Genomic DNA, 26,361 nt, shown 5'->3' with positions numbered 1-26,361 from the left:
CAGACTCCCCACTGAGCAGGGAGCCGGATGCAGGACTCGATGTGGGACTCGATCCTGGGACTCCAGGATCATGACCTGAGCCTAAGGCAGTGGCTTAACCAACTGAGCTACCCAGGCACTCCTAGAGAGACACGTAGACTTTTAAGCAGAGCATTAAGAGATGAAATTATCCACAATACAGGAGATGGATTGGAGGGGGACACATTCTGAATGCAAAAGACCACCTGGGAGGTGATTATAATCCATTGTGATATTGAAGCTGAATAAATGCAGTGAGGGCTGAAAGAGTAGATCCGTTGAAGAGACTACAGGTAGAATAGTATAGAATAGAACAGGATTCCTTGAGAGAGTGTAGCTGTGTTGGTGGGGGAGATGTGGTAGGGGAGGTAGAGGAAAGAATCTAGTTTGGTAACAGAGAACAACGAAGGAACTCAGGTTAAAAGGGACCTAATAAAACCAATTGTGGAAAGGTTGATTTTGAAATACCTGTGGAATATCCTAATGGATATGTTTAATAAATAGCTGAATTTATAGGTCTATTGTTAATTATAATCTTTTTGGCTAGAAATTTAGATTCAAGCATCATTTGCTCAAAGATGTGAATTAATATTGCTTAGGACAAATGTTTTCTCACTATTCTTTATCTAGATTCAACTACTGTTAATATTTTATTCCTTTTCTTTTACACTTGTGTTTTCTTTCTCTCTGTGATATTTATGTATGTACCCCCCCCACACACACACACAATGTGCATATTTGCTGAACCATCTGAGCATAAGTTACATGCATCATGGCCCTTTGTCCCTAAATACTTATGTATACTTCCTATGAATACAGATGTTTTTACATAACCACAGAGCTGTTTTTAACTTCAATTTCACATTGACATAATACTTTTATATGATCTGTTGTCTGTATTCCAATTTTGACTACTGACCCAGTAATGACTCCAGACAGCATTTTTAATTCTGAAGTAAAGGTCAATTTCTTCTGCTACGTTTAGCTTTCACAACTACACAAAAATCTAAGAACCACATTCAGTAGTTGATTTTGTTTGCATTTTCCTACCTACAAAAGAAGTAATAAGGTTTGTAAGGATATTTCCTTATATTACTAAAGTCCATTTCTTACAGCTTTTTTTTTTTTTAAGATTTTATTTATTTGAGAGAGAGAGTATGTGTGTATGTGAGAGGGAGAGGGAGAAGCAGACTCCCCACTGAGCAGGGAGCCTGACATGGGGCTCAATCCCAGGACCCCAGGATCATGACCTGAGCTGAAGGCAGACAGGTGCCCCATTCCTTACAGCTTTTCAAATTCTACGGTTCCATCATCAATAAAGGGAAAAAGCCACCATGTGAATAAAAAAGTGCTGCCAAAATTGACCTCCTCTGTATAGTATTTGCTTTTATACTTTTTATAAATAAACAACAAAGCTTCTTAATGTGCCAGACAACACTCTTCCTATTACTAAGATCACCTAGTTTGAGTTATATTATTTTTTTCTCTCTTCAGGAAAGTAACCAATTAGGAAAGGATGAAGAGCAGTGGTGGAGGGGGGACAAAGTCTATTCATAGAGTATTGTTTATAATTAAGGTCACCTCTAAGAAGTATCAAAATTAGCTAGAGCTAATTCACTAGGTTGTCAGTAGGAGTTCAGAGTAGGACAACATAAACCATCAGCATTCCAAACCTAGCATGACTAGAGTGGCACAATGGGAGGCTTTATTTATAGGAATCCTTTGCACCCACTTACAAGGTTGCTAAACTGGTTTCTGTTTCCTTTGTGGGTGTTTTGGTAAAAGAAGAAAAGCATGCTTTGGCTTGTCACTGAGAGTTGATCTCTAATGGAAAGGGAACAGACTTATCAGGATTATTTAACTCCACAAATGCCCTAATTTAACATGGGTAAAAGCCACCCACACATGGACAAATGCCTTCCTTCCCACACCACCCCTCTTTTTATGCAGATATAAGAACTGCACCTGGATTAATCTGCGAGCCATGTCAAAGGCAGAGGTTTGACAAGTCCTAGAACTCTGATTTAAAAAAAAAATAATACATATAGCAGTCCTCAAGTTGTCCTCAGAAACCACCACCAAGATGACCAAACTACGATATGTTTGTCATTAGGCTACTGGAAGATCTGCCACTAAAATACATAAACTCCAGCGAGCCTTCATAAAACAGAAGCCTTAAAAACAAAGTCAAATGGCAGGGCTCCAGGGTATAGTGGTAGAGCTAGGGTCTCTGAAATCAGATACATCTGAGTTTGAATTCTCTCTGTCACTGACTGTGTAGCTTTGGCTGAGTTATATAAAGCTCTTTAGCCTCCCACGGCCTCACTAATGAAAAAGGAGAAAATACACCTTCCTGCCAGGGCATTACATTAGGATTAAATGAGATCGTGCATGTACAATGTCTAAGTACAATGTCTGCAAATGGTAGGTGCCTAAAAAGAATTCCCTGAGCCCTTCAGTGGGCTGACAAAGATGGAGGCCAAAGGAATGGAAAGGAAGGACCTGAGGCTTCCTGGGGATGGAGGCACAAATCAGTGAAGGAAGGAAAGCACGAGACAGTTAGGAGGCTCTGCCTATAGTCCTGACAAGGGCACAAGAAGCTTGAACTTGGAGGGCACTTGTGAGGGTGGGAAGGAGTCCATGTTCACGTGTGCATGTCAGGAAGAGTAGGGCCACTCTGGCAACCAGCAGGGATTAAAGATATTTTGAGTCAAAAATGGTCACTTCAATTCTGGAGATATTTTCTGGGACACAGAAGATTAAGGAGGAGTTTCCCAGCTCAAGCTGGACATGCGGTGCTTTAGGCTTGACAGAAAGTTCTACTTGGTGCTTTAAGCTTGACAGAAAGTTCTACTTGGGGGGAGTCAGCTACATATAGGTGAGTTGATACCCTCACAGAAAGTATCCTCAAGAAAGAAGTGTAGCAAGAGAACAGGAAAGCCGTAGACCATGTGTACTGAGGTCAGACGTAACAACCCTGTTCTTTCACAGCTTTAAAGGCAGAGTGCCAGAAGGATGTTTGTAAAAGGTACTGAAATGCAGTGTGGGAGGGCTTTGTGCTTATCTGGTTTCTGGGACATTGGTCAGATGGCATCCTCTTTAACAACAAAAACCATTCAGAGAGGGTTGCTTCCTTTTTGGGGGATTAAGAACAGCAAAAACTAACATCCTCTGTGTGTTTACTTAGTGGCAGGTACTCTGCTGTGGTAGGAAGAACAAAAGTGTCCCTGTCCTAATCCCTGGAACCTGGGAACATGTGACCCTACTTACATGGCAAAGAGGAATTAAGGTTGCTAATTAATTGGCCTCGAGATAGGTAATTATCCTGATGGGACCGGTGTGATCACAGGGGTTCTCATTAAGTAGAGAAGGGAGACTGGAGAGTTGGTGGCTGAGTGATGGGAAAGACTTGACTGGCCACTGCTGGCTACTGGAAGATGGAAAAGGCAAGAAAATGGATCCTTCCCTAGAGTCTCCAGAAAGAAAAGCAGCCCTACCCACATACTGACTTTAGCCTTGTGAGATGCATTTTGAACTTCAGACCACCAGAACTATAAGATAATAAATTTGTGTTGTTTTAAGCCACTCACTTGTTGGTAATTTGATACAACTGCAACAGGGAAACGAATACATCTGCTAAATACTTCACATGGCGCATCTGAGGCAGGACCTATTATTAATCCCATTTTAGAGAAAATTAAAAAGAAGTCCTTGAGAAGCTTAGAGAGGTCCTACTCTGGTGTGATACCAAAGCCCACGCTCTTAACCACTATTTTCTCACCCACCAAATTCTTCCAAAAGATCTCAAGAGGGGCCTCAAGTTATCATCTTCCATTCTTCCAGAAAGTTCCTCAATATAGTTCTACTCATTCAAAGATACTTATATCATGGTATAATGGGACAAGAATGGATTATAATCACACCTAATAAAAACAATATGAGTATTTTCTTGTTAGGATGACTAGTTAATTTGTAGTGGTTGCTTTCAACCAGGAAATAAAAAGGGCCTTATCACAAATAACTAATTTCCATTCATCGAAGCTTAGTGTTTATGTCGTTTCAAACTAAGGTGGTTGGTTCAATTACAGCAAGCTATTAGGTAAGCCTCAGCAGAGTCTTGTTGGAGAAGGAAGAACATCTGACCTATAAAAGAGACCTCAGACAGAAACCAGATCAGTAATGCTGAAAGGTAGCCATACCTTTGTGTTTTAATTCCTGTAGTTTTAATTTTGATAATTTTTTAAATTTTAGTTTTCAAATGTAAAACATTACAGAGACCATTTCTTTAGGAATTGTACAGTAAACTCTTCCAAGAAATCTGAGCTGAAGAGAGCATTATGTAGCGTCTGACCTATTAACTGATTGTAATCTGATGTGGCTTTTTATCCAGAATGACAGCCTGTGGTACCTCAAAATATTTCGTGCAAAGAGATGTATGAATCATATACATACACGTGTACACAGGCCACATGAACACGTTCACATGCTTGTGCACATACAAAAGCAGCTTCAATCGTTTCTGAAATGCTTCCATCCTGGTATAGTCTTCAGGCATATTATATAAACTTTTTGAGAACCATTCTGAGAACAAGAAAAACTTATATAACCATTATCAAATACTAGGCATGCCTTCCATGTTATTACAAATAGCTGTACAAGCATTTCTCCATCAGCTGTATGCTGGAAAGGCAATAGACAGTTTTATTCAATAAAACTCTTCCTCTTTTCTCTTTGTCCCTGGTTTAAAATCATGCAATCCAGCACTTTAGTAAAGCAACTGAGTTTTGTTACTGCTTAAATTTCTGCATCTGTCCACAGAAAACTCACGGATGAGTTCAAAAGCAGTGATATCTAATGCTGCAAGTCTTAATAAGAACGATACTCATAGGGGCGCCTGGGTGGCTCAGACGTTGTTAAGCGTCTGCCTTCCACTCAGGTCATGATCCCAGGATCTTGGGATCTAGCCCCACCTCGGGTTCCCTGCTCAGCGGGGAGCCTGCTTCTCCCTCTCCCCCTGCAGCTCCCCCTGCTTGTGCTCGCTCTCTGTCAAATAAATAAATAAAATCTTTTTAAAAAAAAGAATACTCATAGAATTTCACAGAAAGTTAAAAACTAATACCATATCTAATTTGGTGGTTATCAACAATACTGTATATGACAGAAAATGAAAAGATGGCATCTAAGCATTTTTAAAGTTCATATGAATGTGCAGATTTATCCAACTAATTACATATTTTGTGTCCCCTGTTAAAAGATGGTACATATGAACATATATTCCCATGAACACGGAATAAGTTTTGCACTCTCTGTCCATTACTAGCAATGCCTTTTCCTGAGATAGCCATGTTTTCCTGTTTTGCAGTTCTTGGCTACTAACAGCCTACATTTTTCATATAACTCGGTAGTCCATGACTGTGGAACATAGCAAATCTTACAGGAAGATGATAAATTCGGGAAGGGAGGCACACGTACAGGAGTCAAATATTTTGGCTCTAAAACGAATTAGTTGCATAAACCTTAGATAAGTCTTTTAAATTAAATTTAGTAAGATCCTGTTTTAGCAATATAATTAACCAAACTAATCAGATCAAATATCAATCAGCACCATCTATAACTCAGAATAATTGTATTCCATTTGGAATGACCAACGATAATGTCACCACATGGAGTGCCAGCTTACATAAGGGCGATTTTTTTTTAAAGATTCATTTATTCCTTCTGGTGGGGGGGAAGGTGCGTGAGTTGGGGGGGTAGGCAAAGGGAGAGAATCTTCAAACACATCCCACCCTCCCCCCTGCCAGCTGCGTGCGGAGCCAGACATGTGACTCGACCTCATGATCCTGAGATTAGGACCTGAGTGGAAACCAAGAGTCGGATGCTGAACCGACTGAGCCACCCAGGTGCCCCCATAAGGACAATTTTTAAGTCAACAAGGAAGCACTAAGAAACATATATTGCCAAATTTGATTGAAAAAATTATTAAATCATCCATATACATGGTATGCATGGTTTTGTGTATACACAACATGTACAGAAGTGCTTAAGAACATTAAAGTATGTTTTAAAGAAAAACAAAGGGAAAGTCTATATGCAGATATTTGGACACTCAAACCACATTGCCTTTAAGATAGTTATGAAACCTTAGTGGGGAATGGGATATGGATGGGGAATTACACAGTGTTTCTGTTTGCTTGTTGGTATACTCTACTTTTTAGTTCTATTATTCAGATTAAGCTCTATTATTTTAGTAGACTTACTTATTGCGAGGTTTAGGTGACAGTAATGGAGGCACATCCTATACTTTATATGGGGTTTGAGTCTGAGTAAGTTCAAGGTGATATGATTTCACTGCAGCTACAAGTGGTGGGCATGTCTGGGGATGTCATCCAAGTCTACATATTTTCCATCCCCACAGAGTGGCCTATGCTGGCATACGGATCGTCATGAGCCTTTCCTTGAGCAGACTGTAGGATGCGGTCTCACCTGACACTTGACTCAAGAGCTACTCTTCCATGGGAAGACAGTCTGGGCAATCACAACGAAGAGATGAATTCTGAAGATCAAAGACTATAGAGTTAGAGCCTAATTGAAGTCATAACAACAAAAGCCATGAGCAAACTAATGGGTAAGGAAAGAAACTAGTCTATAGTCGAGAATGGAAAAGACTTACAGGGAAGAGTGAAAATGAAAGACCTTGGGGAAGCAGGGAGAGAGAGACAACCTTGACTCTTGACTTTCTGGGACCAAGTCCATCTCCATGAAGCCTGGACTCTGGGTGTTGCCGCTTGCCCAATCATTATCATCTCTATCTTCTTCTGACTATGATTGGGTCAGTTTTAATTTCTTGTGACTCAGCCTTGACTCAGAAGAAAACTACCATTTAAACAGTATGAAACATGCTGCTGGAAAATTTATATATTTTTTTCATTTGACCTTACTAAAGCTCTGAAAAAAATCACTCTTATTTTATAGGCAATGAAAGGAAAAAAGGAAGGTTTTGTTCAACATTGTAGAGCTTTGCCCAACTCTGGGATTTTCAGCTTAGGACTGTCCATCTCCATCATGCCACACAACCATCACCATTACACCTGAAGACAGTTTCTTCTCAGTAGCTAACAAGGCTCCTCCACAGTCATAAATGTTGTTGTTTGCCTGGAGTAACTGGAATCATGTCCAGAATATCCCTAGGGTGACGGTGTTTCCTTACTCTTAACACAATAAAGCCAAAGCTGCCATTGGAAGTCTTAGCCCTCACCCCAATTCTGCAAATCTGATGGTACTGCATACAGCGGTTGAGGGCATAATGGGTAAGTGGATCTTTCTGATAGTATGGGCCATTTCAAAGAACTACAGGCAAAAATTTCCAACTAATCTTTAAGCACACTGACGGTAAGACCATGTTTGGGTCTGGCACATAACAGGAATTCAAATATCTAGAATGTGATGGTTAATTTTATGTGTCAACTTGGCTAGGTGATATTCCCAGTTGTTTAGTCAAATACCAATTGGGATGTTGCTGTGAAGGTAATTTTTATATGATATAAACATTTAAATCTGTGGATGTTGAGTAAATCGAATTACCCTCCATTAATGTGGATAGGTCTTAGCCAATCAGTTGAAGGTCTTAACAGACAAGACTGGGATTTTCTTTTTTTTTTTTAAGATTTTATTTATTTATTTGAGAGAGAGAGAGCAAGAGAGAGCATGAATGGTGAGGAGGGGCATCAGGAGGGGGAGAAGCAGACTCCCTGTCAATGTGGGGCTTGATGTGGGGCTCGACCCTAGGACCCCAAGATCATGACCTGAGCCGAAGGCAGATGCTTAACCGACTGAATGAGCCAACCAGGCGCCCCAAGACTGAAATTTTCTGAAGAAGAAGAAATTAGGGCTCAAGACCGGGACACAGAAACTTTTCCAGCTTGCCTGGCCTGCCCTGCAGATTTAAGACTAAAGACGGCAACATCAATTCTCACCTGAATTTCCAGCCTGCCAGCTTGCCCCGTGGATTTCTGGGGTGCCAGCTCCCACATGACATGAACCAATTTTTAAAAATAAATATCTACAGATAGATAAATTATATATTTTTTATGTATTACTTTTATGTACATATATATAAAACATATATAATGTGTATAAATAATATATAATATTTTATATATATTTTCTATAGTTCTGTTTCTTTGGAGATATTTTATATATATTTTATATTTTATTATATATATTTATATTTTTATATCTATTTTTATATATATTTCCTATTATTCTGTTTCTCTGACTAATATATAAAGTTTGCTGAGGTTGTTGGAGTGGAAGCGTTTGATTCAGGAGAGGCTAGAGAAAAAGATGTCATTTCAAATCTGCAGCCAATCCTTTGTAAAGGTGAAGGTGGAGCTCCTGAGCGGATGGCACTATCCTTCACAGAATATCTTAGTGAGTTACTCAGTACAGACCTAGGGCCAGAGCCTGGTCTGGAATGGGTGGCGGGGGGAGGGGGGTGGGCATGGAGAGCTCAACAGCTGTGCAACCTTCCCAGTTCCCGGACATGTTGGAGAGTTGGAAGCCAGATGGAGGTTATTAGAAGAGGCTGCAGAAGAAAAGCAAAGGTTCCAGCAATGTGTCAAGAGGCCTGAGTCTGAGAAAGAAATCCCCTGTGTTGAGGAATTGTGGGTAAGTTCTTAGGAACAGCGGTGACTGATACCAAATCTACGTATACTGAATACTGTTTCCAGCTTTTTGCAGAAATCACCTTCACCATTTCTTCTCTTCCAACCTCCAATACCCAATAAAGTGTCACTCTAATGTTTAGTTGTGCTTTGGGGGTCAAAGGAAGAACATGGGGTTTCCAGCTTGAAGCAAAGTGGGCCAGTGAGCGAGATTGTGCAGTCAGCAAGTGCTGTAGTGAAGAGCGATGATTAGAAGCAAAATGACAGAGAAGCAAGTTGCATGTAGTCTGACTCAGTGACAGCTATTCTTGAAAGCAGTGGAGAGTCAATTATTTACAGCTGGAAGAAAAGCAGTTTAGATTAGATGGCAGATAGCTATTACAAGTAATGGCTAAGAGCAAGCGTTAGGATAAAACAATCCTGAGATTAAACCCTACCCTATTGTTGACCAAAGGGTGATCTTAGCCAAGCTCTTTCTCTGGCCTACTTCCTCATTCATAAAATTGGATAACTAAAAAAAAAAAAAAAATCCTTTAAAGTCTTCACAAAGAGAGCGCATGTACAGCACAGAGCAGACTACCCAGCATGTAGAAAAAATTCAAACAATAGATACTATCATTAATGAAGAGACGCCTGTAGAACTTCTAATGTGGTTTGCAAATGCCCTTTAATAACTAACATTTGTGCTTGATGCTGAGTTGTGACAGGTTTTCTTTCCCTCTGAAAGCCAAGCTTTCTGACTACACACAACATCTTGGCTTATCCCTTCAGCAATAGGAAGTCACAGTCCTTTTGAAATTGTTTTTCCCCGATCGATTTTTCAAAAGGTGTTTGAAAATATACTTAAAAAGTGGTTTGAAAAAAATAAAAAAAAATAAAAGATGGTTTGGGTTTTTACAAAAGTGCGATTGTTGGCTTGAGGTCAAGTGTTAACGGCATACAATTAGTACACTGCATAGCCTGGTTTTTCAAGTTTTTCCATTTAATCCTTACAAATGTTTAGGTTGCTTCTGTTTATTCCTGATTTTTAAAGCAATTCAAGGAATTGTTTTCTAAGACATCTTAAAGTGTTTTTTCATTAAAATTTAAAGTTCTATTAAAGTCTTTATTGTTAGAGAGGACTACTAATATTCGATATTAAACATCTATGCAATGCAAAAAAGTAATAAAAATAAAATAACAACCACCCATCATAAGCCCATCACCCACAGGCAACCATTATTAAATAGTATACAACCTAATATACTGGATACATTTTTAGTTGCCACTTCTTGAGATATATTGTAGAGATTTTAATTGATAGTTTTAGCTCAGAAGGATGATAGTATTATCTACCATATAGTATTTTTAAAATGTAGAAAAACAAGATGAAAAACATTAGAAGTCATTTTTTTGTTGTTCTTCCTTTTATATATTGCAGACTACATAAAAATATTTTACACTCAGGCGCCTGGGTGGCTCAGTTGGTTAAGCGACTGCCTTCGGCTCAGGTCATGATCCTGGAGTCCCGGGATCGAGTCCCGCATCGGGCTCCCTGCTCGGCAGGGAGTCTGCTTCTCCCTCTGACCCTCCCCCCCTCATGTACTCTCTCTCATTCTCGCTCTCTCAAATGAATAAATAAATCTTTAAAAAAAATATTTTACACTGTATGTGTTTGGAAGGAAACTAATTTGAGGATGAGGGCACATCAAGACTTCCTGATTTTATAAATAATTTTGGGAAATCTATATTTTCCCATATTTTCATAAAGGATGACTGGCTTACTGGCAACATCCTATCTCCTCCTGGTGCTTACTAACAACAGACCCTGACTCCAGTCACATGCAGTTGGAATATAGTGAGAGGGGTCAGGCCAGGCAGGAAAGAACAAAAGAAAACAAAATGAAACATTGGAGCATACCTTCAAGATACACAGGCTGTGATAAATTAATAGAGAAATGATTTTTTTTTCCACCTTTAAAATGGCAAAGATGGGGCGCCTGGGTGGCTCAGTTGGTTGGGCGGCTGCCTTCGGCTCAGGTCGTGATCCTGGAGTCCCGGGATCGAGTCCCGCATCGGGCTCCCTGCTTGGGGAGGAGCCTGCTTCTCCCTCTGACCCTCCCCCCTCTCATGTACTCTCTCTCATTCTCGCTCTCTCAAATGAATAAATAAATCTTTAAAAAAAATAAAATAAAATGGCAAAGATGCTTTTACTAGCAAAAATACTGTTGTGTAAGTGAAGTCAACTTCTCATATACTATTGGAGGGAATGTAAATTGGTAGCACCTAACTAGAAGATGATTTAATACATTTGAATTTAAAAAATCATAAGAATGTTCATACCCATCTGACCCAGCAACTCCAATTCTAGTAATCTACTCTAAATACTGAGAATCATAAAGCAAATACCATATGCTTTCACTCATATGTGGAATTTAAGAAACAAAACAAATGAGCAAAGGAAAAAACAACAACCAAGAAACAGACTCTTGACCACAGAGAACAAACTGATGCTCACCAGAGGTAGTGGGGGGATGGGTGAAATAGGTGATAGGAATTAAGGAGGGCACTTGTGATGAGCACTGGATGATGTATGGAAGTGCTGAATCACTATATTGTGCACCTGAAACATAACAGTGTATGTTAACTATACTGGTATTAAGATAAATTTTAAAAAAGAATATTTACTAGGACATCATTCATAAAAGTGAAAAGAATAAAAACTGGCTTAACCATACAATAATAGAGGAATAAGGGACTGGCTAATACTTGAGATTAATATACAGCAGAATATTACACAATCATTAAAATTCATGTTTTTACTGTTAAGTCAATAAAAAGTAAAATGAACCATACATCATCCTAATTTTAAGACAAATAATATTTCATATATATATATACATGCATATGTATATGCATATAGATATTTATACACATACATATGCAAATATATGTAATGTATATATCTAACTACTAACTTGGTGAAATACAATATTTCTTTTCTTAAAAAAAGATTTATTTATTTATTTATTTTTATTTATTTATTCACTTATTTTTGCAGGGGAGGGGCAGAGGGAGAAGGAGAGGGAGAGAAGCAGACTCCTCACTGAGGGCGGAGCCCGATGCAGGGTTCAATCTCATGACCCTGAGATCATGACCCAACCCGAAATCAAGAGTTGGACACTTAACCCACTGAGCCAACCAGGCACCTCAAAATATAGTATTTCTAAAACTGAGCACCATCTTCTGACCCCACCCTGTAGGCCAAAATATCCATCCTCTCTTCTTTCAAGATTTAGTAAATAGCACTACCCATCCACTCATTTGCTCATGCCAAAATCCTAAGAATCATTCTTGATTATTCCCTTTCTTTCCTCCTCCAAATCCTATTTCTCAGCAAACCCTGTTTCACTTCCAAATTTATTTAAAATCCGTCTACTTCTACTGCCAGCATCCTACTCCAAAGCTGCCCTTATCTTTTGCTTGGATCATGACAGGGACTCTAACTGTTCTCCATTCTTGTCCCTCAGTTTATTCATGAAGATCATGTCAGGGGCGCCTGGGTGGCTCAGTTGTTGAGCATCTGCCTTTGGCTTGGGTCATGATCCCAGGGTCCTGGGATCGAGCCCCATATCGGACTCCCTGCTCGGCGGGAAGCCTGCTTCTCCCTCTCCCACTTCCCCTGCTTGTGTTTCCTCTCTCACTGTCTCTCTCTGTCAAATAAATAAATAAAATCTTAAAAAAAAAAAAAAAAAGGAAGATGTCCCTTCATGTTAATTTGCTATTGTTGTGTAACAAATTGCCATGAACTTAGCAGCTTAAAAACAACAGAAATTTATTACCTCATAATTTATTACCCAGTTTTTTTTTGGAACAGGAATCCAGGCATGGCTTTGTGGGGTTCTCTGCTGAAGATCTTACCAGGCTGAAATCAAGGTGTTGGCAGGGGCTGCAGTCTCATTGGAGCTTTTTCCAAGCTCATTGGTTGTTGGCAGAATCTAATTTCTTGCAGTTGTAGGCCTGAGGCCTTTAGTAACTAGACACCACCCACTGTTCCCTGCTGCATGGGCCTTTCCACACAGCAGTTTGCTTCTTAGAGCCAATGGAAAAGCTTATTTGCTTTATCAGAATATCTCTGACTTCTAAGATCTCTAGACCCTCTTTTATTCATTTATTTTTAAGATTTTATTTATTTATTTGAGAGAGAAGGGGAGAGCACAGAGGAAGAAGCAGACTCCCTGCCAAGCAGGGAGCCTGACCCGGGGCTTAACCCCAGGACCCCGAGACCATGACCCCAGCTGAAGGCAGAGGCTCAACCGACTAAGCCACCCAGGCTTCCCACCAGACCCTCTTTTAAAGAGCTCACTTGATTAGGCCAGGTCCATCCAGAATAATCTCCCTCTGGAATAACTTAAAATCAGCTGATTAGGGACCCTGATTACATTTCTAAAATCCTTTCACCCTTGCCATATAACATAACCTAATCACAGGAGTGATGTCTTCATATTCCTATTCCCATTCCTGCCCATGCTCGTTGAATGGGAAAAGACTTACAGTATACTCGAGGTTGAGAGTCTTGGGAGCTTATGTGGACTCTGTGAATTCATAGGTTGAATCCTTACTCCATTGGGATAGTGTAAGAAGGTGGAGCCTTTGGGAGGTCATTCGGGTTAGATTAGATCATGACGGTAGAGCTCTAAGATGGAATCCGTGCCCTTATATGGAAAGGACCAGAGCCCTCTCTTGGCCATGAGAGGATATAACAAGAAAGCAAACTAGGAAGAGTGTCTTCCTCAGACACCAGATCTGCTTGGCATCCTGATCTTGGACTTCCCAGTCTCCACAACCTTAAGAAATAAATGTGTGCTGTTCAAGCCACCTAATGTGTAGTATTCTGTTATATGAGCCTGAACTGGCTAGTACAGAATTCTCTCTACCATACCTCCCGTTCCATACTTGGCTCTGGGTGACGGTATCTGGCATGATATATTTTCTTTTTAATATATTTCTTGTATTTTCTGAATTTTGTACACTATATGTTAGCATTTTTCCTCTTCGAAAATATCTAAAGTCATGTCATTCTTCCACTTAGCTTTTCATCATGTTCTTAGAAAACTCCAAACACCAGGTGGCCTAGAAGTCCCTGCATGATTTGGCTCCTGTCTGCCTCTTCAGCTTCTATTCCCTTCAGAGAACTTTTAAATTATTTTGTGTTTTGTCCATTTCCCTAACTAGAATGTAAGTCTAAGGAAAGCAGAGCCTTTCTCCCTTGTATCCCAGGACCTAGTTCAGTGCCTAGCACCAGAAACTACAGTTTGTATGTGTTGGGATGAAACAAATGCTAATGGAAAATGGGTCTTTCTAAAGATCAGCCACATAACATGAGCAATACAAGTACACTTGGAATAATATAGTTGAATATGAGGATGCTTTTTGTAGTTAAGGAACTGATTGTATCATCCCTGAAGCAAAGAGTTAGAACCCTCAACAGTGACAGACTCTCAAGTCACGATCACAAAACAGAAAGGCCTATCGGGCTCTTGCTGATTAGAAATCATTGTTATTAATATCCTCGACCACAAAAGAGACCACTTTCACTACCATCACTGATACAATTGACAAAAAACTTGGCAGCTTCAAAGGTGGTGAGTTCTTGTCGCTGGAACTGTTCCAACAGAAGTGAACGGCCACTTGGCAGGTTTAAGAAGGGACCTAAAGCTTGGATAACAGGTTGGAAGGAACTGCTGTTTGGGTTAGGCTAAGTCCTAGGGTAGCAAATTGGGGGTACATAGGCCACGTTTATTTTGTGGATGCGTTTGTTTGCAAGACACAATATTTATTTTAAATTGGTTTGAACGTCTTTAGATAGGGCATAAGCTCTCGAATTCATGTGGTTTCTATCACTCCTATTATTTGCAAATGATGGATATAATCATTTACAACCCCAAAGAAGCACGTTGAGTTTGCAACTCTTGGACTCTCTAAGGTCTCTTTCAACACCTGACTATAAAGGACAAGGTGACATGTTAAGAGAGTTGTTGAGATGGAGGGATGTAAACTTTACACTAAGAATAATCATCCCTGCATGACTTGCAAACCCTTTCTCTACTCTTTATCCTTGACATTCCAGCCTATAAAATCTAACTCTCCTCACTTAAGCTTGTGGCTCACTTTGAAGATTTTATCTGTTGTCAAAATATTAACTTAACCTTTCCCAGTAAGAAACTTGATAAAAATCTAATACATCTGTGGACCAAAAGAAAAAGAATCTCTTTTTGTTCCTGGTTGAAGAATAAATATGACCCACTTCAGATATTTGAAGAAAGATACATAAAGTAAGTAGTCTCTCTAATCATGCAAATATTGACTTCACACTCAAAATTCTTTTTACTTCAGAGCATTGAGTTTCAACTGTATTTAATTAGTAAACATTTTAACCACTCTGGTGGACTGACTTCCTGTCCTTCTACCAACTTCTACTGTTTCAGATGCTGAATTAGCATCTGATGAAGGGATGCTGACATTTCCTCCTCTCAGTAATAAACAGCAACTGGGAAGAAAGAACAGCGTGTGTTGTGTGTGAGAAGGAGCTAACACTATCTTCTTATTTGCCCTTCAGCTAGCCTCCTTAATGAAAGGAGGTCTTCTAAGTGAAGCCATTAAACTTGTCTACAAAGCCCCTCCTTTCTCATTTGTTCATAATTTTCTCGAAATTAAAAGCCCTTTTTTTTGTGGCAATGTCCTAAATCTTATCAAATGAAATCTAGTGACATGAGGGGAAATTGAGGACATGAGGGGGGAAAAAATTAAGGACATGAGGAGAAACTGAGGACATGAGGGGAAAAAAATACTTCTTTTTGTTTGTTTAGTACAATAAATTTTGCCCTACACCTCTCAGATTAACATACTTTTACTTGGCATTTCTTTGATTAATGTGAACCTAACAGTGATCAATGAATACCTGAAAGTTTAATCACTAAGATGTTAATTCTTTTAAGGCTATGGTGCCACTTAGTCAATTAGTACTTGGGCCACTGAACAGTCATAGAACAAACAACTTAGTTTCTTGTTCTCACAAAAACAGTCCATCACCTTCAATTGGGGGAAAAGGGGAGAAGACAAAACAAAACACCATTTGGCTTGCTACCAAAAATTCAAGGTATTATTAAAGTAATTTATGTTACTACTTATACTTGAAGCTCACCTTGCCTGTAATCTTTAATTGCTTAAATACCTTTCATTTATTTATTTTTAAAGATTTTTCATTTATTTGAGAGAGAGAGACAGAGAGAGCATGAGCAGGGAGAAGAGGCAGAAGCAGGCTCCCCGCCGAGCAGGGAGCTGATGTGGGACTCGATCCCAGGACCCCGGGATCATGACCCGAGCTGAAGGCAGACATTGTAACCAACTGAGCCACCCAGGCACCTTTAAATACCTTTTAAATGGTATTAAATCTAGATTCATATTTCTTTTGGAGTAATAGTTATTTAAATACTGAATAACACAGGCTTGAATGTTTTATATTTTTCTGCTATTGGTCAACTTTTTTGAGCCAACTGAATATATCATCATCTACACTGGTTACAAAGCAAGCAATCTCATTGATCATGGAATTTTCTTTTCATAAGGTTGTGTTTCTACTGTTTCAGGAGTTTGAATGTGAGACTTTGTAATAGTTGCCTAGTAGTCACTTTAATTTACCACATTCTGAAGCACCTGCAGTGGTGGTCTTTCTCACCAGCATCCCTGAGGTCTCGTAGAGTACAGGTTTTCATTTTGGTGAGTTGGTAAGTCTTTATTTTAGTTGTACTGTTGTTTGCTCTCTACATCTAATTAATTAAGACCAGAGATACTCTTGGCCTCCCACTAACATCAACCTCTGATAGTGGAAATAAACTGTTCCTTCTTGGTTAAATTCTAGTTAAGTATTGGCTACTGTTAAGGTGCTTTCTTCACAATCCCCCAAAGCCCAGGGCATGAGGCAAAGGGAACATCATGAAGTTGCCTCTGATAATCCTTGGATTCTCCCCTGTTGTGGGGTCATGTGGGAGATCTCATACATTATCAGAGGCCTTAACGATTCTACAGAATCTACAGGGTTGTCTCACCCCATGGTTCCCTGCAAGATAGAAAAGGTTACCTTCACACCTGTGTGTGCTTATGCAAAGGAGTGTTCACACCTGTGCCTTCCTGAGCCATGTAGGAATCAGGTATATTAGGGGCAAGAACAGAGGCTACAGGCAAAAATTGTCTTGAGGAATAGCTAAAACTAGTGACAATCTTGGAGGATAAATGAATTTCATAAGTCACACTGTCTGCTTGATCAAATAGGACCCCAGTCATTTAGCCATTTGTGATCCATAATCCATAACTGATACTAACCCACATATGGATAGCATTTGGCAGGCAATAATACACTCTTCACAGAGTCAGTCAATAATATATTCTTCACAGAGTCAGGCTCATTTTAAGGCAGTTACATTTACTTAAAACACGAGGTACCTCCTGTTAATTTTCTGAGAGCAAGATATCCCATAGTTGTGAATTAAATTTCTCAGACTATATCCAAAGACGAAATTTATACTAAAATTTCATCCTGACTGTATTCCATCTGGATCATATGAATATAAATATTAAACCCTTCAAAATTAGCCATAGTTCTGCTCGTGAGTTTTTTTATATTTTTATGCTTTCCAAATATATTAAAAGGCACTAGATAGAATTACTATCCAGCTATGTAAACAGTTGCCTTTTGAATTTTGCTACTTTTGGTTCACTTAATACAAAATATTAAACATAAATCAAAATTAAAATATAACCTTAGATATTCATGAGCAGTTTTTTTGTTTCATGGGATACATTTGTGTTGCCAGGGAGGCAATTTCACACATTAATAATAATCCCTTTGTGGGCTCTAAATATTATGGATCTGCAGAAATGCAGACTTGCTTTGCTATCTGATTATTTTTAGAAAATGCTCTAGAATTAGGAGATTAAAAAGCACATATAGTAAGGACTCAGACACACAGCATACACGTCCGTGAATCATTAACACCATCATTTCTGATCTTTTTTCTTTGGTCTGAATTTTATTTATGATTAGATTGAAAATCTAGAGCACTTGCAGTTGTTCAAAAAAACCATTTTGCTTTTAGTTCTTTCCTTTACTGCATTTCAAGCAGTTAAAATTCTACATAAAAAATTGAGTAGTAGTTGGCACAGAGTAATAGTTGGAAATTGCCCCTATGCATTATACTTCGCTGAACTGCCTTTGTTGTTCTGAATATTCAGGTAAGCAAAATCATCTGCACACTCTGGCTAACTCTCTCTCAAATAAATAAATAAAATCTTAAAAAAAAAATACAGTATAACATACCCCCTAGCCCCAATCCCTTTTAACCTGCTCTACTTTCACTTTTTCCATTGTACTTATTTCCTCCTAACACACCAGGAAATTTTATTATTTATTAGTTCTGATATATAAGCTCCTTGAGGGCAGGGATCTTTATCTTTTTTGTTAATTGATGGGTCTCTTGTACTTAGATGGGTTCTTGGCATTAGTAGTTGCTAATAAGTATTCATTGAATTAACTGAATGAATCACTAGATAAAAGGGAAGTTCGGTAGAAATTTTTGCAAAAATTTGTATTTTGAAAATAATATATGGTAAATTGAAATTACAAAATTAAGAATAAAAAACATTTGAAATGCATTTTCAAAAATCTAAAACCTTATTCAACAGTTTCTTTTACAGGTGTTCCTATTAACTGCTCTCCTCTAACATGGATCTCTTAGCCTGGCCATTGCCAAAAATACTCAAGTGCATGCCAAATTCTAATTTCAGTGAGTTATAGAGAATTTGAATACTGCTCTAAGAGTTTTATTTGCTATCTTTATTGGATATGCCTTATTCCTATTACGCCTGTGGGCTCATTTACAAGCAAGGAGGAAAAGGCCACTTCCACTCTTCTTGCATGCTGGTAAAAGTGACCATAGAAACTAGATAAATGCTGTCTTTATTAATTTTTTCCCCCATGAAGCATAGTTCTGGCATTCTTATGGGGAAATGATGCCTCCATTTGAATAGAGAATGTAATGATGTGACTGGATGTTAATAAAGCAAAAAGCCAGTTCTGTGCATGCTTCTTTCTCAGAGTCCTGGGACCGGAACTCTAGTGTAAATTTAAAGCAAGGGTTGCAAATCAGTGGTTCACAGGCCACATCTGGCCCACATCCAGAATCTCCCACTGGCCACTCTCCCTCCTAGGTAGTACTTGCTCCCACAGGAAGGGAGATTATATAAGACTGAGCACCTTTTAAGGGAAGAGAGACCAATTCTGGCTCCTTTGTGCCCAACTCTGTTGTTTGTGTTTCATAGGTTCCTTTTGACTCTTAACAGCAATATAAAGCAGTCTATTTTTACCAGGTTCCTTGGGCTCCAGATTTCATGCCTCAGATCACCCCAGGCCAGCATCCTCTGACATGTTAGGTACCAGTGATTTTTGGTCTCATTAACTGAACGTGTTTTTAGAAGAGATTTTGAACTCATTCGCACTCAAGGCAGAAAGGCAAATGAGAACTTCAAGAAGTCTCCAAACAAGAGCTACAACTCAAATAAATAATAAAATTCTTAAAATGAAATAGCAGACAGGTAAGCAGTAGTTGGGGGAAGGGAACAGGTTTCCATGCCTTCATTCTTGTGTGTAACCAAGAGGACCCCTGGCTTGACTAGTTCCAGGGCACCTTTAACAAACTGCCAAGTGAACCAGATGATTAATTTAATTTTGAATTAATTTAAAAGATGACAAAACTTTTCTCTTACACAGCAATATTGGTGTTAAGATCCCTCTTAGCCTGCTTTGTTTTAAGGATTTACTTTATTGGAAACAAGAAAGAAACCAGCCCTCAAATAGAGCCACATGTCCTATCAATTGCCAGTTAGAGAATAAAAACTAAAGTTTCAACAATCTAATAGACACTTAAGTTTTACTGGCCCTGTTTGAGATTGAGATACAGTAGCTGTTCAGCTGGGCTTGGCGGGTTGCTCAACTTCATTCCTTTCTGCCTACAGCCTGGGCAAATAATCAAAACAGAGTCTACACCTTGAGTTTATGGTCTTATATTCTACCACCAGATGAGGTTAAATCAGAATCAAGTAAACCAGGTGGATCAAGAATACTATGTATATACCCCTGTGCTAGGTCTATATGCTGTTTAGGATGCAAAGATGAATGGGGTCAATCCTGACACTATATGGTACCTGTATGCAAATTGGGAAGAAAAAAGAACTCCTCTTGATGGAGGCAGCACAGCAACTGGGCCTGGTGTTATGGGGCTCATCGGTTTGGTGAGTAGAGTTGAGGTTGGTTTTCGGCCACAAATCAAATACTTGGTTGGGTCTAAGGCCCCTTGTGAAGGGGTCAGCATGAACACTCATACATGTTAGGCCTTGGGAAGAGGAAGGAGGTCTGGGTGGGACAGAAGTTACCATTCTCCAACTAGTTGCCTTTACCAACTCTTGTCCTTCCTCCTACAATCTATTTTTCCTCCAATATCCAGAGTGACCTCCTTATCAGGATTAAGGTTATTCTTCTGATTAAAATTCTCTAATAACTTCTTGTAATTTAGAATAAATTTATCTTGTAATTTAGAATAAAACCCAAGCTCCTCAGCATGACCTAGCCTCTGCTGTTTTCCCTGCAGGCTTCTCTAATACAGCCACATGGCCCTGTTTTTCTTGCACTTAGACATTCCAAACTCACTTCCACCTTTGCATGTGCTGTTCCTCCTGCCTGGCTTGCTGTCCCCTAGATCTGCAAAAGCTTGGTTTCTCCTCTTTAATGTCATCTCCCTAGAGAAGACTGCCCGAGATACTTCTGGAGTCAGAGGAGTTCTGTTTCAAGTCCTGGTTCCACCTCTTAGGATCATTCTGGCCTTGCCTCAGTATCTTCACCAATAAGGCTAAATAGCTACTTGAGAGTTGCTATGAGAACCCAATGAAGCAAATCACAGAAAGCACTCTGAACAGTGCCTTTAGCCTGCTCTTCTCATAGTGACCTGTAAATATTAGTTATCAATATTACTATTTTCTTTAAAGATTTTATATATTTGACAGTGAGAGAGAAAGTACAAGCAGGGGGAGCGGCAGGCAGAGGGAGAGGGAGAAGCAGGCTGGGGCTCGATCCCAGGACCCTGGGATCATGACCTGAGCCGAAGGCATATGATTAATGACTGAGTCACCCAGGTGCCCCTCAATATTACTATTTAATGTATCAATCATAACCTTAAATGATTTTATTTATTCACATGTTTTCCTTATTTGTTGGCTATTTACTCACACAAGAATATGAGTTTTATCAGTGCAGAGTTCTTGGTTTTCACTTCCCCATTTTGAGTACTTCTAATAGCACCAGGCTTCATAGTAGGCATCCAATAAGTAATTTGTTGACATTTAATAGGGGAAGGACAATATGGCAAAGCAGGAAGAAGTGGCTTTTCAGTAGTCTAATCCTAATTTTTCCACCATTAGTGTCACCTTGGTCACTTCAGGGCTTCAGTTTCCTCTTTAGTATGGCTCTCTAATAGGAGGGAGATTCAGCTTGTTAATTTTAGAAGGGTATGATGTGCGGAAAAGCAAAGTTACGCATCAGGCAGCAGGGGGCAGCAGTGTGTCAAAAATGCACCTGTCGCTTGAAGACCCAGGTCTCCTCTCCTTTCCCTTTAACTGAATAACTTACATTTAAATATTCCATCAAGTCAGCACATCCTGCAAGATAAAGAAAAAACTGATACCCTCAGAGAAATGATGTGTAAACCCTTTTCTTCCTGTAAAAAGGAAGGATCAAGAAAGACTCATTCCTGTCTTCTGATTTTATTTCCAAGTGGGAAGCAGTTAGTCATGGGACCTACAAGAATCAGACTTAAAAACTGTGTTGGTGGTGGCAGTCAGAGTTTCAGTTCCACTGTTTACCAGCTGTCTGACCTTGGACTGTTGGGAATAAGCAGTAAAACGGAACTTATATTTAATAATACTATTTAATTCTCAGACCAACCCTATAACTCATAGATAGTAAAACACCAAACAATGAGAGATTCAATTATTTGTCTAAGATCATGCAGCTGAGATATACAAACCCTGGTAGGAAGCTTTTAACTATTATGTCATATTATAAGAAACTGCTTGGTTTGGGGTACCTGAGTAGTTTCTTATCTAAATCTGTATCTTTCCTTTCTCTGTCCCCAGGCATTCTAGAACCTGTTTTGTTTTTTCTCTTTTCGCCCAGCTCAGAAATACTGGTAATTCCCATCAGTTCATACATTAACAATTCTAGAAATACCGTAAGAAGGAAATACACACCAGAAAGAAAGGGAAACATACAGAAGGCGATCCAGAGAGGTTTCAAGAAGAGGGAGGATCGAAAAGCCAGGTAGCAGAGTGGATCTAGGCCCAGCAGCAGCCAAATATATATTTATGCACACACATCACACAGAAGCCCACTAACGATCACACAGTGACCTGTTTGGACTTCTTGGAGAAGGTTAGCCTATTGTTTGAGAACATTCTTTGGTCAAAGTCCATCTTAAAAAAACAACAACTGTGAAGTTGCTCTGTATTTTCAAATTCAACTACAGAGGCATGACAAGCAGGCTTTCCAGAGATATTTCTGTGAGCCTCCAGCGGACCCAGAGTGCTGCATGGCATGGATACTCTCTTTTCCTATTCTGTACTCTCCCACTCTCCTAGAAGGGGATTTCACACCGTTTCCCCTCTCCTAAAAAGCCCTCATAAACTCTCCCTCCATCCATATTCTCAGTTGATGATCTTGCTACCTAATTTATTGAGCAAAGTGAGGCATTCAGAGAACTTGCACAGACTCTCAGGGTCACATCGAGCCTCCCACTGGCACCTGCCCCCACCCACTCAGCTTTCTCATGTGCTCCTATTTTTAAACTCATTTAGTTTCCTCTTCTCTCACCCATTCAAAGACAATCCTTCTGAAACTCCTCACTGCACATTGTCACATTTCCTCCTCCTTGCTGGATTACTCTCATTCACATAAAAACATGCTGTTATTTCTCCCATCCTAAAAAAAACCCTCTCTTGAGCCAATTTATTCCATCAATGAGCACTCCCTTCTTCTTCACCCCTTTGAAGAAAAACTCCTTGAAATTTTCTATATTTGCCGTTTCTAATACCTCCCATGCTCTCTCTTCTATCCAGTCTAGTTGGGCTTCTAGGCTGACTTTTGCACTGAAACTGTTCTTGTTCAAGTCATCAACGTCCTTGACCTTCATAAAACCAATGGTCATCTGAATTCTCATTCAACACTCCTTCCTCATACACTTTCTTCACTGGCTTCTAGGAGATCACAATCTCATAGTTTTTCTCCTACTGAACTGGTTGCTCTTTCTGTCTCTTTTGCCAGGTCTTCTTCTCCCCAAAGTGGAGACACGGAGGAGTCAGTTCTTGGTCATCTCTCCATGCTTACTCTTTTGGTGAGCCCATCAGGGCTTTTGTTATCATCTACATATTGAAAACTCCCAAAGCAATTATTTCCAGCACAGATCCCCCTCCCACCCTGCAAACCCCAGATTCATATAGCCAACTTGCTTATTCTCCACTTGTACACCCTACAGGCCACCTCAAACTTAACATGTTCAGAAATAAACTCATGAATTATCTGCAAACCTGCTCTACCCTCATATTTCCCATTTCACATGAAGGAAAATCCATTTGCTTGGGCCCAAAACCTTGGAGGAACACTTAACTTCTCATTTTGTTTATCTTTACTTTCTCTTTACTCTCTCAAACCCCACATCCTATCCATCAGGAAGATCTGTTGGCTCTTCATTTAAAATATAAACAGAATGTGAGCACTTCTCATTGCCTCGGTCACTACCACCTTGATCAAAACCATCACTATTTCCTACCTGAATCACAGCAGTAACTTCCTAACTAGTCTGCCTGCTTCCATTCTTGTTGCGTCAATGGTCTATTTTCTCCATTTCAGATAGACTCTTTCTTTCTTTTTTTTTTTTTTTTAATTTTATTTATTTATTTCACAGAGAGAGACACAGCGAGAGAGGGAACACAAGCAGGGGGAGTGCGAGAGGGAGAAGCAGGCTTCCCACCGAACAGGGAGCCCGATGCGGGGCTCGATCCCAGGACCCTGGGATCATGACCCGAGCCGAAGGCAGACGCCTAACAACTGAGCCACCCAGGTGCCCCTCAGATAGACTCTTTCAAATATAAATCAGATCTTGCCATTTCTTTGCTCAAAATCGTTCATCACTGTTTGTTTCACTCTGGGTAGGGGCTGTAGTCCTACAATCCAGAATAAAAGCTTCTAAGATGCTATATGATGTCACCCCCATTATCTCGCCACACCTATCTCCCATTTATTCTCCCCTGTTCATTTCATTCCAGTCACATTCACTTGGATGTCCCTGAAATACATAAAGCAAGCCCCTGCCTCTGGGCCTTTCTTTCTATCTTCCTGGAATTCTATTTCCCCAAGTATCTGCATTGCTAGCCCCTCACCTCGTAAAGGTCTTTGCTCATCTTTGTCATCTTCTTAATGAGACTTACCCTTACTACCATTAAAGAAAATTGCAACACACCCCTTCCCTGGCACTCCTGATCTCCCTTTACCATTCTCTTTACTCATTAGCACTTATCACTTAATTTATTATACAATTTACTTATTTACGATGTTCATTTTTTTGCCTTTATCTACTTATATAAAGTTCCAAGAAGAACCGGATTACTATAGTATGTAGAATGGTAAATAATGAGATAATGTAAAATTAAAAAGAAAAAAAAACTGTAGTAAATTCAATCAGGCAGAAAATATAACTTGTAATCTGGATAATAGGTATATAGCCTAGTAAATTAGTTCAGACAAAAGTTGCCTGAGATAATAGGAGAAAAAAATGAATAAGGGAACATGTGATTTACTAGGTTGTTAAGAAAAGGGGTGGGCTTGAAAAGTCCCATTAAAAGAAGGGATTTGGCTTGTTAACCTCTATTTTGGTAGATTTTTCTAGAAGTAGCACTGAGAAACACAGAATCACCATTCACAACTCAAATCAATGACCACAGTTGCTGCAATAGACTGGAGATGATGATAACCATCTCCTTGGTTGCACCGTAATTTTTAACACCAGGAAGGCGTACAAAAAAAGCACAGAGATGACAAAGAAATAAATGTTACTCAAATTGGATTTATGTGAATTTTCTACAACATGATGATTTGATTATTCTTTGTCTCTTTACAATCTTAGTTTTAATTTTTATCAAAAGTCCTATGAACTAAAGAAGCCAACAGTTAGTTCTCATGGGCTTCTTATAAAAAGGCAGTTCCTCCAATCTCTTTTCTTTTTCCACTCCCCAGATCCAACCTTGAACTCTCTCCATTCTGAGCTGCTTCAGCCTGAACTGTTGTTATCTAGAATAGCTATCTTAGGGGAATTGCCCTTCAGGAGATGCCCTTCACTTCTCCTTTACAGGTACCTCCGGCTTCCTGGATTCTATACCTTTCTTTTTTTTGCTTTATTTTCTTGTATTGATGGGACACCCAAAAAAAGGGGGCATGGGAGGGAAATTTTAAAGACATGTATGTATGAAAATGGCTTTATTCTACTCTCACATATTATTTATAATTCTAGTAAAATTTTTGGTAGGAAATAATTCACCATTAGAATTTTGAAGGCATACTCCATTGTCTTCCAGTTTCCCATAGAGAAGTTCTATACCATTCTGATTCTTGAGCCAGTAAATAAATATGTCCTCCAGACGATGTTCTTTTTTTTGTCACAAGTTTTTTTTTTTTTTTGTCACAAGTTTTCTTAAGTTTCATGATAATATGCCTGGGTGTTTATTTTCATTCATTGTTCTTGGTACTGGGATCTTTCAACTTGGAAACTCACGTCTTTCAGTTCTGGGAAATATTCTTGAGTAGTTTCTCTGACTTTTCTCCACTCTGTTTTTTCCTTGTGTCTCTTTTTCAAACTCTTGTTTAGAAAATGGACTTCCACAACTGGTCCTCTAATTTTCCTATTTGTTTTTCTCTTCTTTTCATTCTTATCCTTTTGGTCTACTTTGGGGAAGATTTCCTTCGAAAGGCTTTACTGAATTTTTCATTTATGCCATCATATCTTTAATCTTTTAGAGCTTTTATTTTTTGTTTTGAAATATTCCTTCTTGTATCACCCTATTTTGCTTTTATGGATACAAAATATTCTGTTGTGGGCGCCTGGGTGGCTCAGTCATTAAGCGTCTGCCTTCAGCTCAGGTCATGATCCCGGGGTCCTGGGATCGAGCCCTGCATCGGGCTCCTTGCTCCGTGGGAAGCCTGCTTCTCCCTCTCCCATTCCCCCTTCTTTGCATTCCTATTCTCGCTATCTCTCTATCTCTGTCAAAAAAAAAAAATTCTGTTGAGACTATTAATGATGTTTTAGAAGATCCACCCCCCACCGTCCGCCCCTGGAATATTTTCTGTTCTTTCCAAATTTTTTTTTCTGTGCATTTGGTTTGGTCAATATTCTCATATTAGAATATGAGATTATATAATTTACGAGTGCTTGAATTCTGGAATGCACCTCAACAGCTTTCCCATTTAAGAGCAGGACACTAAAAAAGCTTATTGGCAATGAGGCTTGCAGGCTGTACTCTTTACTGTAAGATCCTCTGGTGGAGCTGA

At 39.3% G+C, this 26,361-nt stretch overlaps 1 protein-coding gene across 3 annotated transcripts in view; it reads right to left on the bottom strand.

Moving 5' to 3' along the window:
* Positions 1-26,361, bottom strand: part of OXR1 (oxidation resistance 1) — a 353,292-nt gene that overhangs the window by 127,356 nt on the left and 199,575 nt on the right. The gene's annotated exons all lie outside the window — the stretch shown is intronic.

The sequence above is a fragment of the Mirounga leonina genome, unplaced genomic scaffold, assembly GCF_011800145.1.
Source record: "Mirounga leonina isolate KUSES-001 unplaced genomic scaffold, KU_Mleo_1.0 Mir_165, whole genome shotgun sequence".
NCBI lineage: Eukaryota > Metazoa > Chordata > Mammalia > Carnivora > Phocidae > Mirounga > Mirounga leonina.
Note: the sequence above shows the minus strand (reverse complement) of the source record. Positions and strands in the feature narration are given on the sequence as shown.